Consider the following 14,418-nt stretch of genomic DNA (forward strand, 5'->3'; position numbering starts at 1 on the left):
CCTTGGGAATATCTGAGTGATTTTGGCTGAACTGTTGCAAAAACATTCAGGTTGAGGCAGGTACCCCCCATGGCTATAAAGAACAAATGGCTATAAACTGGCTATCAACAAGTTTAGGCTCAAAATTAGGTGGAGGTTTCTAACCCTCAGAGGAACCTGGAACAGCCTTCCAAGGGGAGCACTGGCGGAAAAAAACCTATCTGGGTTCAAGACTGGGCTTGATAAGTTTATGGAGGGGAGGGGATGATGGGACTGCCAGCGATGGCATGTGGCCCATCAGCGATGCCAGTAGCAAAAATCCCCAATTGTTGGAGACAGGACACTAAATAGGGAGGGCTCCAAGTTACTACCGGGAATTCTTTCCCAGGTATCTGCCTGGCGTGTCTTGCCCACATGCTCAGGGTCTAATTGATCATCATATTTGTGGTCAGAAGGGAATTTTCCCCTGGGTCAGATTCAGTGGCGTAGCCAGGTGGCGCGAACAGGAGGAGCGGACATAAAAAAGGGGTGCCAGGCGCTTGTATTCACCCGGCGGCGCCCCGGGTTTTCGGCGGCACTTTGGCGGCACGTCCTTCACTCACTCCGTATCTTCAGTGGCACTGAAGGACCCGCCGCTGAAATGCCGCCGAAGACCCAGAGCGCTGCTGGGTGAGTAAAAATTAAAAAGGCACCAAAAAATTAAAAAGGCACCACTTGTGCTCAGTGGGAGAGTGGCTGCTATCCCGCTCCCCCCTCCGACCCCCCCGCTAGGCTACTGGTCAGATTGGCAGAAATTCTGGGGGCTTTTCATCTTCCTCTGAAGCATGGGGCATGGGTCACTTGCGGGTTTAAACTAGTGTAAATGATGAATTCTCTGTAACTTGAAGTCTTTAAACCATGATTTGAGGACTTCAATAACTCAGCCAGAGGCTAGGGGTCTATTTCAGGAGTGGGTGGGTGAGTTTCTGTGGCCTGCAATGTGCAGGAGGTCAGGTTAGATGATCACGATGGTCCCTTCTGACCTTAAAGTCTATGAGTCTATTTCACCCCAAATGGCTAAAGTTTGTCAAAGTTATAAACAACTTTAAAAAGATCTGGTAATAGGAAGCATTGGGCAATCTTAATAATAGGTGATGCCACCAACCTCACCTATAATACAATACATATATGGTCACTTTGGGTTCCTTCAGGAGGAAAGGTAATATATATTATTATACATATCTGACATGAGCAGCATGTGACACGTGACTTACTAATAGATGTGTTGGTCAGGGAAAGCTGACTGCACCAAAGCCACAGTACCTATGCCTGCAGTCTACATGCCACTACAATATCACTCTGCTCTCTTGGCTTTCCAGTTTACCAGGAAAACTCAGTGAAGGGATATGGCATCAGAATGATGGAGGGGGGGGAAGGGGGGAGGGAAATTATCTTCAGACCCCTCTTCCCTCTTTGGTTATTCCCATCAGGGATCAGTAAACCTTCACTTCAAATCACCTGGCACATCACATCATTCATGCTCACACACAATACAATGGACAAGCACGATACACTGCATACATGTCGCTGCTACGCGTAATTATATATCACACAGTGCAAGCGCCATAGAAATACTGCCATCAAATGAGTTCAACTGATCAGAATAGGGGAAAAAAAGGAATATTAAAGCCCCAGATACCAAATTAATAAGAATAAAAGCATGTAGGTGAGAATTAAGAAGGCATTAACATTCAGATGGCATCTGCTGACTAAATTAAACTGCAGAAGCTCGGGATCAGGACAAATAGTTCTCAGATGGAAATCAGTTTTTTTTTAAATATGCAGACAAAAAAGAACACATTTTAGGACATTTCTGACTGTGAAGTTCTTTCTCCAGGTAGGGTTCTTAGGCTAGGTGGAACAGGCTGAAACATGATAAAAACACTGTATGTTCCCATCTCCACCAGAAGGACCAAGGTGGCTAATAACAGGACCCGGAAGTGCTACTGGGCTATGCAATTCCACAATAGGCTTGATTTGCTGTTGTAGATGGGCCTTTATGATGTCATGTTTGAAAACCTTTTCATTCATGGCAATGACAAGTATTAATGTGGGCTGAGCCAGAGGAAAAAGGAGGAGTATTAGGAATTGAATTAGGCCTCGATTTTCAAAGATGTTAGATGTGCAATTATATGGGTAATTGCACACATAATTTACATGTAGTTACTGTGACTAGTAACAGGTAGTGTCATAAGTAGCCTTCTAAGCATGTGATTACCTGATCTGAACACCCAGTCATGTCTATTTTGCACACAAATTAGGCAATCAATTGCATACACATTTTGCATCCCTCACTGGGCACTTAACTTCTTTAACAATTATGCCCTTAATCTCCCAGCACATCTAATCTCAGAAGCAGAGCACAGACAGACCTCGTGATACAGAAAAGCCTGCATGAGCACTGTAGCACAGTTCAGAGTTGTCCCTCAGACATCTAATTAATTTGATCTGCTCTTTCATGAGTTGTAAATTACCCTTCCGTTCCCAGATTTCTGTCTCATTTCTTTTCTCATTTCAGTAGCAAGGCAGTAAAAGGAGACAGTGCCAAATAATGAGCTCCCATTCTGATAGAAGCGGCCGAGACTCACTCATGCTTCATGTAATGTCCTTTGCCTGTGTCCAGAATACAAAGGCGGCCAGGGCTTAGAAAGGCTGCCAATGAGTCCTGGCTTTTCCTGGAGTTAGGGAATTCTTACTCTGTAAAAAAAAACCCAACATTGCTCTACTCACAGTTGAGAATCTCTTTAGACCAGGCTTAAAAACGTGACAAAGTTTTATTTAATACCTTTCAGGTCTATCAATACTGTAGGCATAGCACATGGCCCAGGACTGATGCAAGCCCCAGCTTGCAGTGGTTGGAAAGACGGGTCTACCCGCATTTCATAAATTCATGGATTCCAGAATGGACCACTGTGATCACCTAGTCTGACCTCCTGCACAACACATGCCAGAGAACTTCCCTGTGATTCAACTGAGCCGATGCAACCTGCCTTGCCTCGTCCCCACTATGGCCAGGAAGCAAGCACCTTTTTCTGCCCGTCCTCCTCAGGGAAACTCTTCTGTCCACACTTCCCAGCGTCACTAGAGAGACTGCTCTGAACAAATGGTGCCTTCAGCGAAGAGGGTTTGGCAGAGGGGTGGCATCTTTGCTTCCACTACAGCCCAGGCCAGAGGCAAAAGCTGCCCACTTCTCTTGCTGCATTTAGATTGTAAAATCCTGCTGAGGGAAATCTAGTGATGTCTGTGTCTTTATTTAGAAGGCTCCTCTGGAGGGGTTTCAACGATCAAAGCTAAGAGATCAATGTGTTCTCCCTTTCATTGGCTTACAAGCCCACTGAGATCCAGGAAATTTCCATGCATCAGTTACACATCTCAAACATCAATTGCAGCAATTATGTCCTCTAATGTCTCCTTTGCTTCTCATTGCTCTCATTTTCTGCACCACAGACAATGAGTTCCCCTCCCCAGCTTCTTTCTCTTAAAACATGTCTATAGTGCCAACCTGTCCTGCTGAACGTGTGGACTCTCTGGCTCAGCAAAAGGGGCTGCCAGAACTGCCTGTAAATCAGAGCATCCTTTAATTTGCACCAAAGACCAGATCAGCACCTCAATGACCGTAGGTAGGATCATTAGTGCAAATCCTTGTACTTAAGGCGTGCAAGAGACTTACCTGCTAAATAGCCTCTAGTACATCGAACACAGAGAGAAAAACGTTTGCTCACATGGCTCAGGGAAACGGAGCTATCAGTAGCCGTGCTTAAGTGCAGATGTGACATACTAGCACAGTCCCACCCCTAACGCAGAAGCTGGTCCCCTAGCAGTAGGGACACAACATAAACACACTTACAGTAAACTGGCTGCCCAGTCCCTGTGTTTTAGTAGATAACTGAATCCATTATTAACCACCTTCCTTCGGCTGCTTGGGCCTGGGCCTTCGGCAACAGCTGATGTTGTGTGGTTGTGGGTGTCAAGTGAGCTGCTCAGGTGTGTGTTCTGCTGATGATCTCACAAGCAGCAGTTCTCGCTTTTTCGACATTTCCCCTCTGCTGACTTTTCTCCCCTTACAAGGCAGGTGTCTTCCAGTAAACAAGATGAAAGTTCGTTCAGTGGAATGGCTTTGGATTTGGCTGGTGAGTGGGTTTCATTTCCTCCGCAAATCTCATGCTGTAATTAAAACCGGTTCCACCTGCGTTTATTTATTTCCTGTTCTCCTGGCGTTTAAAGGCCCGGACGCAGACACTTTGCATGTAACTAGCTCTAGCCCCCCATCCTGTCCTTTCTTATTCTATTTATATATGGGCATTCTGTGTTTCTCTTCACCCAGCCACGTTGCTCCTCTCTGCAGCTATCTCCCTCCCGCTTGCTGGTCTTACACAGCTCTCCAGCCAGCTTCCCTCGTGCCGGGGGTGGAATGGCAGCTCCGGGCTGTTTGCCACACAATGGATGCCCCCTGCTGTCATGGCAACAGAATGGTCTGGCCTGATTATCACAGCACCCCCTGTTGGAAGGACACTGAGAGCTTCCTCGTGCCATTTCAAGAGCCCATTTTAAAGGGCCATTTGTCTACTCTGCACCAAGCTCCTTCCCCATTGCACCCTGATCCGTGGGGCTTTATGGTACCATGAAATCTCAATATATTAAGTAATAATTCTGGAAGAAAAGGGACTTCCCTTCCTGTATCATTCCTGTGTGCTAAGGAAACCTCTTCCAGCCTTCTCCCTTTGTGGGATTTGCTGGGGATTTGTTCTGCCTTTTGTCTTGCTATGAAAACCCTTGTGCTGATGAGGGAGCAGTAACTCTGATGCATCAGCAGTGCCCGTGGTAACCAGTGTGTATTAGATACCCCGTTAGAGCTGCTTGTTCATATTTCCATGCGGCCAGAGGGGATGTTTTCCATTGGAATGAAGATTTTATAGTTATATTTTGGTCCAGCTCTCTTAAAATCAGGAGCATCCCACTACAAGCAGGTTTCAGAGCAGCAGCCATGTTAGTCTGTATTCGCAAAAACAAAAGGAGTACTAGTGGCACCTTAGAGACTAACCAATTTATTTGAGCATGAGCTTTCGTGAAGTGAGCTGTAGCTCACGAAAGCTTATGCTCATATAAATTAGTTAGTCTCTAAGGTGCCACAAGTCCTCCTTTTCTTTTTGCCACGACAAGCAGCAAATCCAGCTCCAGGAGGAAAGGTTTTCTTGTCCTGCCAACAATAACACTGTAAATAGTAACAAGCCCAGAGTGAATGAGACGCCAGCTGTGACTGTAGAGCAAATGGGACCAACTTACTGTCTTGCTCTGCCTGGCAGCATCTAAATCTCCACAAAACCCTTGTCAAACTCTGGGAAGGGACAGTCCACTGGAGAAAGAAAAAGATCAGCTGGCTGGGTTGTGTGGCTGAACTGTATAAAAAGCGACATTGAAAGAACGCAATGGATTTGAACTCAGGACAAGAGTAGCCTGAAAGTCTGTCCTCCATCAGGCCATTTAAAGGACAAACTCTGCTAGTTCAGTGTTACGATCAATTCTCCTATTCTCCAGCAGAGGGTGGTGTCGCCCATCCACCACAAATCAGCACATACTTCCTTCTCCAGCTATGGCCTCCAGCAGGAGACAGAGTAGCTGACGTTCACCAACGGGTGGCCGGGGCGGGTCTACCAATTTTGCGGCCGCAAGCAGTCACCGCCGAATTGCCGCCGCCCCCGGAAGAGCGGCGGAGCTGCCGCCGAATTGCCGCCGCGGGACACGGACCGCCGCTCCATTCTGAATGCCGCCCCAAGCACCTGCTTGGAAAGCTGGTGCCTGGAGCCGGCCCTGACTGGTTGGGCACCAATCTGTAGTGATTCCCATAGGCACAACATCCAGAGGAGGCCAAGGAATTCAAACTTGCTAGTTTCGCCTCCAGAATGCCTGGCATCTAGCCTGTAAACTAAAAGAGCAGCTCCAATGGTTCTTTTATGGTCTAGCTCTCCACTGATGCTGCTGTCACCCAAATTGGCTACATTCAGCCACACGGCTGTTGCAATCTGCCTGGAATGTTCAGAGCAGTCACAAGCTATAAAACTAGCTACTTCCAGCTGAGACAAGCTTAGTCTTCACTCTCACGAGAGTTGCTTCACTCTAGTATCTGGCGACCAGTTTAGAGCTAGTTCCGCTAATACGAAAGAAGTTTTACTGGTATATTACTATAATCTCATCCCTCATATAGCACTTGGGGCGGGGGGGCACAAGACAGTACTGCATCATGCTGGACCAGTCCACCCATTTAAGTCAATGACAAAACTCCCATTAACTTCAATGGGATCCGGATCATATTAGTGAGATCTACTGAAGTACAACGGCTTCTTCTGCACGAATGGAGCTTCTTTTATCTTCCAGGGAGGGAAAACTGTACCTTAAAGCTGCAGATTCTGAGTTCCAATCTCAGCCAGATGTGTACATGCAATAGGTTAATGACCATAAAGCTGGGACGTCTGTTGCCTTGAGTCATTTACACAGTGTCATTACCAAGGCCTGAGCAGGTTAAAAAGGGCCAGTTAACTTATAGGCTGCACCTGAAGGAGAGTCAGGGCCTGATAAAGCCTAATTGAAGGTGCAGCCCTGCTGGGCAGAGGCAGGCTGGGCTTGTACAAAGTCAGGACATGGAGCACAAGAGGGGCTAGCAGGGAGGAGCTCTGCAGTCCCTGCTGAGGGAGAAAGGGAGCTGGCTAGGGATAAGAAGTAGTTTTAGGGGGGGTCATAAGCCCTTGGATCCTGCCCTGGACTACAGCATTGGTAAAGAAGCTGAGGGGGTAAAGCAGCCACTGGGAATGGAGGAAGCCTGGGCTGGGGCTGGAAATACAGTGGGGCAGGAAATGGAGAAGTGAGGTAGGAAGGAGCCCAGGGAAACAGCAACAAGGCTGGAGATTGAGTAGACCGTGGTTGCTAAGCATAGGGTCCCTGGGCTGGAGGTCAGAGTAGTGGGTGGACCCGGGTTCCCCTACCAGCCACTGGGAAAGAGGTACCGGACCTGCACTTTGATCAAAAAACTGCCTGACCCTGCATGTGGACAGTTTGTCTAGGAGGACTTTGATATTCTGGAATAGGAGGATTAAATAGTGACCTGCCCGGAGGGCCAAGTCACAAAGAGAGATGGGAGAACAGTGCGAGCAATCGATGAAAAGGGGTTCCAGAGTGGGCAAGAGCTAATTCCCAGACCCGGCCGCAAGGCAGTTCCCCAGCTGTGAGTGAGACCCATCACACATGCGCAACACATATTACCACACCTCCAGACTGATTCACAAAACCCTGAAGCACGGGATTAATCATTACTCTTGGGCTGTTGAAACTGGATAGCAGATTGGACTTCCAAAGTAGGCATCCCGAAGTCCTGCATTTTTCAGGAGGGAACTGTTACATTTCCCTGTTAACAGAAAAGGAATCAAAGGTACATGTGCACAGACCAACTCCCGCAAGTCTTTGTCTGCCTAGTTAGACCTTGCTTGGATCGTTGCTTTGTGTAATGACTGGAGAGCCACTTTCCCTAGGCTACTGAGATGTAAAGAGGAAACGTTTATTGCAAAATGTGAGGCAGCCAGTGGGTCTGGGCCATGGTTTAGAGATAAAGAAATGGCTTTTTTCCCCTCAGAAATAGAAGTCACTAAAAATAGCAGCTCCGCAGAAACAGGGCTGCCTGAAAATAGCCGTTTCTCAGGAGCAGGGCTGGCTGCTTCTGAAAGAAGTAGCTATTAATGTATAATTGTCCCTTAGGCTGGCATCTGAGAAAATGCTATCTATACAGAAATCTGAAATGAGATGTATTCACAAGCAAGGAACAAGGGCATCTCTTAGTTTTCAACTGTGCTGTGAACGCCTGTAGATCACACTCGCTCAGTTAGGTCATAGGGGATTGATCTGCTGTCACACATACCTAGATCCATCACCCGAGTCATTGTCCTGCACCTTAATTAAAACAGGGCTATAAGAACATAAGAATGGCCATACTGAGTCAGAAACAATGGTCCATCTAGCCCAGTATCCTGTCTTCCACCTGTGTCCAATGGCAGATACTTCAAAGGGAATGAACAGAACAGAGTAATTATCAAGTGATCCATCCCCTGTCGTTCAATCCAAGCACCTGGCAGTAAGAGGCTTAAGGACACCCAGAGAATGGGGTTGCAGCCCTGACCATCCCTAAGTCCATGGATGGACTTATCCTCCATTAACTTGTCTAATCTTTTTAACCCAGTTTTGGCCTTTGCAACATCCCCTGGCAATGAGTTCCACAGGTTGACTCTATGTTGTGTGAAGAAGTACTTCCTTTTATTTGTTTTTAAACTTGCTGCCTATTAATTTCATTGGGTGACCTCTGGTTCTTGTGTTATATGAAGGAGTAAATAACCCTTCCTTATTCAATTTCTCCCCACTGTTCATGATTTTATAGACCTCCATCATATCCCCTTTTAGTCATCTCTTCTCCAAATTGAATAGTCCAAGTCTTTCCAATCTCTCCTTACATGGAAGCTGTTCCATATCCTTATACATTTTTGTGGCCCTTCTCTGTACCTTTTACCATTTCTAATATATCTTTGTTGAGATGGGGCAACCAGAACTTTATGTAGTATTCACGGTGTGAGCATACCATGGCTTTATATAGTGGCATTATGATATTTATTGTCTTATTATCAATCCCTTTCCTAATGGCCCTGGACATTGTTAGATTTTTTGACAGCCACTGCACATTGAGTGGATGTTTTCATAGAACCATCCACAATGACTCCATGATCTCTCTCTTGAGTGGTAAGAACTAATTTAGACCCCCCCCCCCACATCATTTTGTATGTCTAGTTGAGACTGTGTTTTCCAATGTGCATTACTTTGCATTTAGCAACATTGAATTTCATCTGCCATTTGTTGCCCAGTCACCAGGGCCAGATACTTTAATGGTCAAGACTGGTAAATAACAAAGCTAGGATAATGATATTGCAATCCATTCTCAGCTAACCTACCTAGGTTCTTATACCATGCCCAACACAGTGATATCTGAGTGGTAGCCGTGTTCGTCTGTATCAGCAAAAACAACGAGGAGTCGCTGTGGCACCTTAGAGACTAACAAATTTGTTAGTCTCTAAGGTGCCACAAGGACTCCGCCTTGTTTTTACAGTGATATCTGAGCACCTTACACATCTAAAGCCAACTTGGAAAGTGCAAAACTCTGTCTGCATCAGCTTCAGGTTCTGCAGCTGCATGCCCACCTGTGGAACCTAGCTCCAGTTTTCAGCCTTTTCAGTTCTCATGACCCAAAAACGTCACCTGCCAGCTCAAGGTCTTCAGAAGAAAGGCCTTGTGCTACTCCAGCCACTGTATTTCGTGACAATGGAGAAGCAGCAAGTGCTTAAGAGATAGGAGACTGCTTGGCCAGTCTTTCTCTAAAATGTCTCAACCTCCCTTCTTGCTTCATCTCTGTCTTAACAGATCGTGTCTCAGGCCTCCTCTTTACCTTCCCAACGCAGACAGCCAATATCTCTGCAGCTGCCATCTTCCTCTTCTTCCTTTTCATCTTAGAGAAAACCCCAGCTGAAAAGGAGCCTCGGACCAAAAGAGAGAAGAGGAAGAGGCCCTAGGATATGAGGGCTTGCCAGGGCAGCCACTCTAAGGAAACATTAATGATAGCAAAGTGCCGAATGCGCTGGCTGCTGCTATGTTTTGCATGCCCTGGTGTGCACCAAACTTAACACTATGCCTGCAGCCAAGCTATCATCTGCTGTGGTTGCCCCGAGATCTCAAAAGATAAGTAGGATTGGGTTGCATCACTACTTGGCTAGGAGACCTCCACGTAACATCTTCCTGTTCTAGGGAGTTGTGCTAGCAATTCATTAAGTGATACCCGCCTCTCCAGTCAGTGGTAAACCAATATCCCATTAAGGTGTTAGGCGGGAGGACAGTCTTCTGGATGTGATGTAAAACTGAGGATCTGATCACCATGGCCATTGAAGATCCCGTAGTACTTTTTGTTAGCACAGGAAATTAATCCTTGTGTCCTGACCAAATTCCAATATAGATAATTACAATCTGCCTGCTTGACTTCTCTCTGCAGTTTCAATTAGCTGTGGTAGCCTTCTTTACTTCCTGTCCTTATTGCTAAGTAGTGCTGCTCTGTGTTGCTAAACTGCTCCATTATAGCAATGGATGGAGGGGTCCTCATATATCCCTTACCTACCTTAATTCATTAATGTTTGTAAAGTGCTTTGAGGACCTCAGAGGGAAGGAGCTAGAGGAATGCAAAGTATCATTACTGTATGATAAAAGCTAAGTGTGGACCCTTTGCAGTTTGGATGGGTTTGATTTATGCAAACATTCTGCTACTTCAGTAATACAATAATAATATTAAATAATACTTTGCACTTCTGTAGTGCTCATCATCCAAGAATCTCAAAATCTCAAAAAGAGGCACAAGGAAGTTATTATTATTATTTGTATTATCACAGCATGTAGGACCAGGACTCCTTTGTGCTAGGCACTGTACAAACCTTAATTTTAAACCACTTCTCATTCATCTGGCTATAAAACCTTTCTTTACTCAGGTTTCAGAGTAGCAGCCGTGTTAGTCTGTATCCGCAAAAAGAACAGGAGGACTTGTGGCGTTTTTCTTTTAGTCTCTAAGGTGCCACGAGTACTCCTTTTCTTTACTCAGCTTAGCCACTGGGCCAATGGGGCCCATGCCCAGGGGCCCCGGCCAATTCAGGGGCCCTGGAAAAATGGGCGCTGCCATGCCCCGATTTGCTCCGCCCACCTGGCGCTCCTGCAGGATTTCTCCCGCTCCCTGGCAAGAGTGCCAGGCGGGCGGGGGAAGCCCCCGCACCTTGACCCTGCTCCCCAGCAGGAGCATGGCGGGGGGGCAGGACCCCGCACCCCGACCTCATTTCACCAGCAGGAGCGGATTGCAGGAGGAAGGGGTCGGGAGGGGCCCCCACTTGCTCTGGCCCAGGGCCCCACAAAACCATAATCCATCTCTGTCATTACTCTTTAGCTTACAATTGGCTTTCCCAATGAAGCATACTGAAATACTGTGCATCAAGGACGTTATATAAAAAGAAAAATGTCCATAGCATTGATTGAATTCTTTTACAAAACACTCTGTATATTTGATAGATGAAATCCCTGGTGTTTCCATGTGATTACTTAGGAAGTAACTTCCCACCATTTAGGAGGTCCCTGGAGAAATGCGTGAAAACCTCAGGGCAGCACTTCAGGAGGCTATTATGTGTCTAGGAGGCTATTATGTGTCGCAGAACCACTGCACATATTTACATCTGGTAAATATTGTGCTCCGCTCAGGGTTGAGGTTGTTTAAAGACTAAAACTCAGCTCCTCAAAACTTATTTAGGCACCTAACTCTCATTGATTTCCATGGAAGTTAGGAACCTAAACACCTTTAGGGCTCTGGGCCTAAACACCTACTATCTCTACTCTTGCTCTAAAAGAAGGTGGACAGTTCATAATTGCCACCAGCCTGACATTATCTTCTTTGCACAGTGCCAGGCACTTTTCCACAGGAAAGGACCTGATCCTACAGATTTTCCCCCTGCAAATTATCCTTGCTCACATGAATAGTCCCATTTCAAACAACAGGACTACATGCCTCAGGAAGGGAAGCAGGACTGAGCCTATAGAGTCTAGCAATATAAGAAAAAGGCCACATGAGAGGGCCACTTTAGCAATTAAAAAAAACCATTACCGGTAAGTGCAATAATAAAATAAAACTTAATTGAATAGAAGGATTTTTAACTCATTTAACTGACCATTGGGGAGGAATAATTCCTTTAACTGACTGAGCACATTACATTTTCCTAATACTGGTTCCTACTAATAACTAAAAGAAAATAAGCTATTCCATCCTTTTTCTTATTTAAGGGAGAGAGCATTCTTCTAAGTTAAGAAATTGATTAAGGCAAAATATGACCTGAACATGTAGAACACCAGAGGATAAAGTCTATTAAACTGTAGAATAGTACTATCAGAATAAGTGGTAGCAAAGCTCGGGCCTTTCCTGGCACTCCAAAGGCACCATGGACAGCTAGTCTCTGTTTCCTGCTGTATCATTTTGCTTTCGTAGAAAACCCAACGCTTATTTCATGAGTTTGAATTATGTCATTTTAAAACTTCTAGAGGTCGGGCTAATGTAGAGATTATTTCTCGACGAACAGTTCTGCTAAGCAAGGCTGACACCTGCTGGGGTTTTCTACTTGTTAAAATGATCATTCATTTAATCATATCTAGTTTCTCAGAATCTACAGAGTAGGCGTATGTCCCTCCCTCCCCTCTGCATAAAGAGATCTCCTTGCTGCCCAGCCCACACATGCCCAGGGACCCCAACAGTGGGCACAGAAAATTAAACATGAAACAAATCTGGATGCTCTGTTAATATTTATGGAAAGGAGGGAATAGCACTCATCATGGCAAGGCACAGTTCCTGTAGGTAATATGCTAACTATCCTTACGCTCTGCTGCCTATGCAGAGGCATAGAAGTTCTTAGTTACGGCTTCTGCTGTACTAGTTCTTGGCCGCTTTTGCCTGTGGTGCTGAAGGGTGGGATGGTTTTGACATGTAAAAAAAAGCCTGAAAGGGACGAAGATGGGACCACGTGATTCATTTTTCGCTTGACACATAATCACTAGTATATGAAAAGCTAGTGGCCTAACTCACCCCCTTCATCCTATAAGTAATTTAATAGCAGTGCATACACAGCATTGGAGACCATTCTGTAAGATACAATCCTGAGACAGAAGAGGGATGTGGTGAGAGCACAGAGGTGTGTGGAACAGAAACAAGAGGAGTAGGAGGATCGATGGAGATGCTAATTACAAACCAAAATCCATGACGCCAGAAAGGGCCCAGAAAGAGATGAGGACTCTGCAGTGACGGGCTCTTTCTATCAATAAAATTAACATATTTTAGATGCACGTTATTTTGGGTGAAGAGGCAGGTAGCGGGTCCTCAGCTTCAGAAACATTAAGAAACACTGGAGTAACATAGCTAGAAAAAAAGATCAACCCCTCCAACTCTCTAGTATTTTCGAAATGGTAAAAGAGAAAGAGCTTTATGGGTGTTTCACTCTCCAGCCCTTAGACTCCTGATATCATCTGAGCTGACAGTGCCAGGATCGTCCTCTTTTTGTTGCACTGATCCTACATCCTGGAAATGTCACTTGCAGGATATTAGCAGACCCCAAATAACTTTTGGGAGGGTTGTGAAACATTATTACACTGCAATGTTCTGATGTGATGTGGCAACAGTATCATGTAACTTCATCGTGTGGCGCTGCCATTTGGACATCACGTAACATTCTCCCATGTGGTTCTCAACCAGCGGTCCACTTGCGGCCCAATCGGCACACAGCTGTGGCCCATGTGACATCCTCAGGGCCATACAGGCAGTATATATATTGTGTGGATGCGGTCTGCATAACACATAGAGAGCTGCATATGCGGCCCACAATGGTAAATAGGTTGAGAACCACTGATCTAACCCATATGATGTTTTCACATGACATGATGTCATTCGGATTCAGTGTCCTCACACTGCATTGTTCCTTGGGAACACTCATGTGACTTCATGATGGCCAGACATGAAGTGATGATGATGCATTGCGACGTGATGGTTTAATGAACAAAGATGTTCTAACATGATACAGGATTCATTGCCACAGAAAGTAACTGGACCCAAAAACTTAACAAGATTCTAAAAGGGTCTGGACCTTTACATGGCTAAAAAGAATATCCAAAGTTATAGTAGACCCCTTCTTTTACAAACTAATGGAGGATCAAAACATTAATAAAATTAAACATCTCAAAATTACAGAAGATACGGTGCATAAGTTGCAAAACGATGCACTGCACTGTTTTCTTTTTGTCCTTCAAAACACTGCAACGTGATTTCCAATGCACGGAGGGCATTGGAATGTTAAGGGATATTGACTTGGTCTTCATCAGCATTACTTTCATTATGTGATTACTGTTTTTCTCCCACAGGAAAAAAAATTCATATAACCGGTTACTCATAAAATTGGTGTTCATAAAATCGAGGTTCTACTGCATCATGTTTGATAAATTTTGGAAGGGATATTACATCTCGTGTATTAAGCCATTCTCTGTTAGGTTCCATGATGATGAGACTTAGGCCTTGTCTACACTACCGGGGAAATTCGATCTAAGCTATCAATTTGAGTTACGTGACTAGCATAACTCAAATCGACATAGCTTAGATCAACTTACCGCCTGGTCCACACTATGCGATGTTGACGTGAGACGCTCTCCCATCGACTCCCCCTACTCTTCTCGATCCGGTGGAGTACAGGGGTCGATGGGAGAGTGATCGACGGTCGATTTAGCGGGTCTTCACTAGACCCGCTAAATCGACCGCGAAGA

The sequence above is a fragment of the Natator depressus genome, chromosome 10 (assembly GCF_965152275.1).
Source record: "Natator depressus isolate rNatDep1 chromosome 10, rNatDep2.hap1, whole genome shotgun sequence".
In the NCBI taxonomy this organism is placed as follows: Eukaryota; Metazoa; Chordata; order Testudines; family Cheloniidae; genus Natator; species Natator depressus.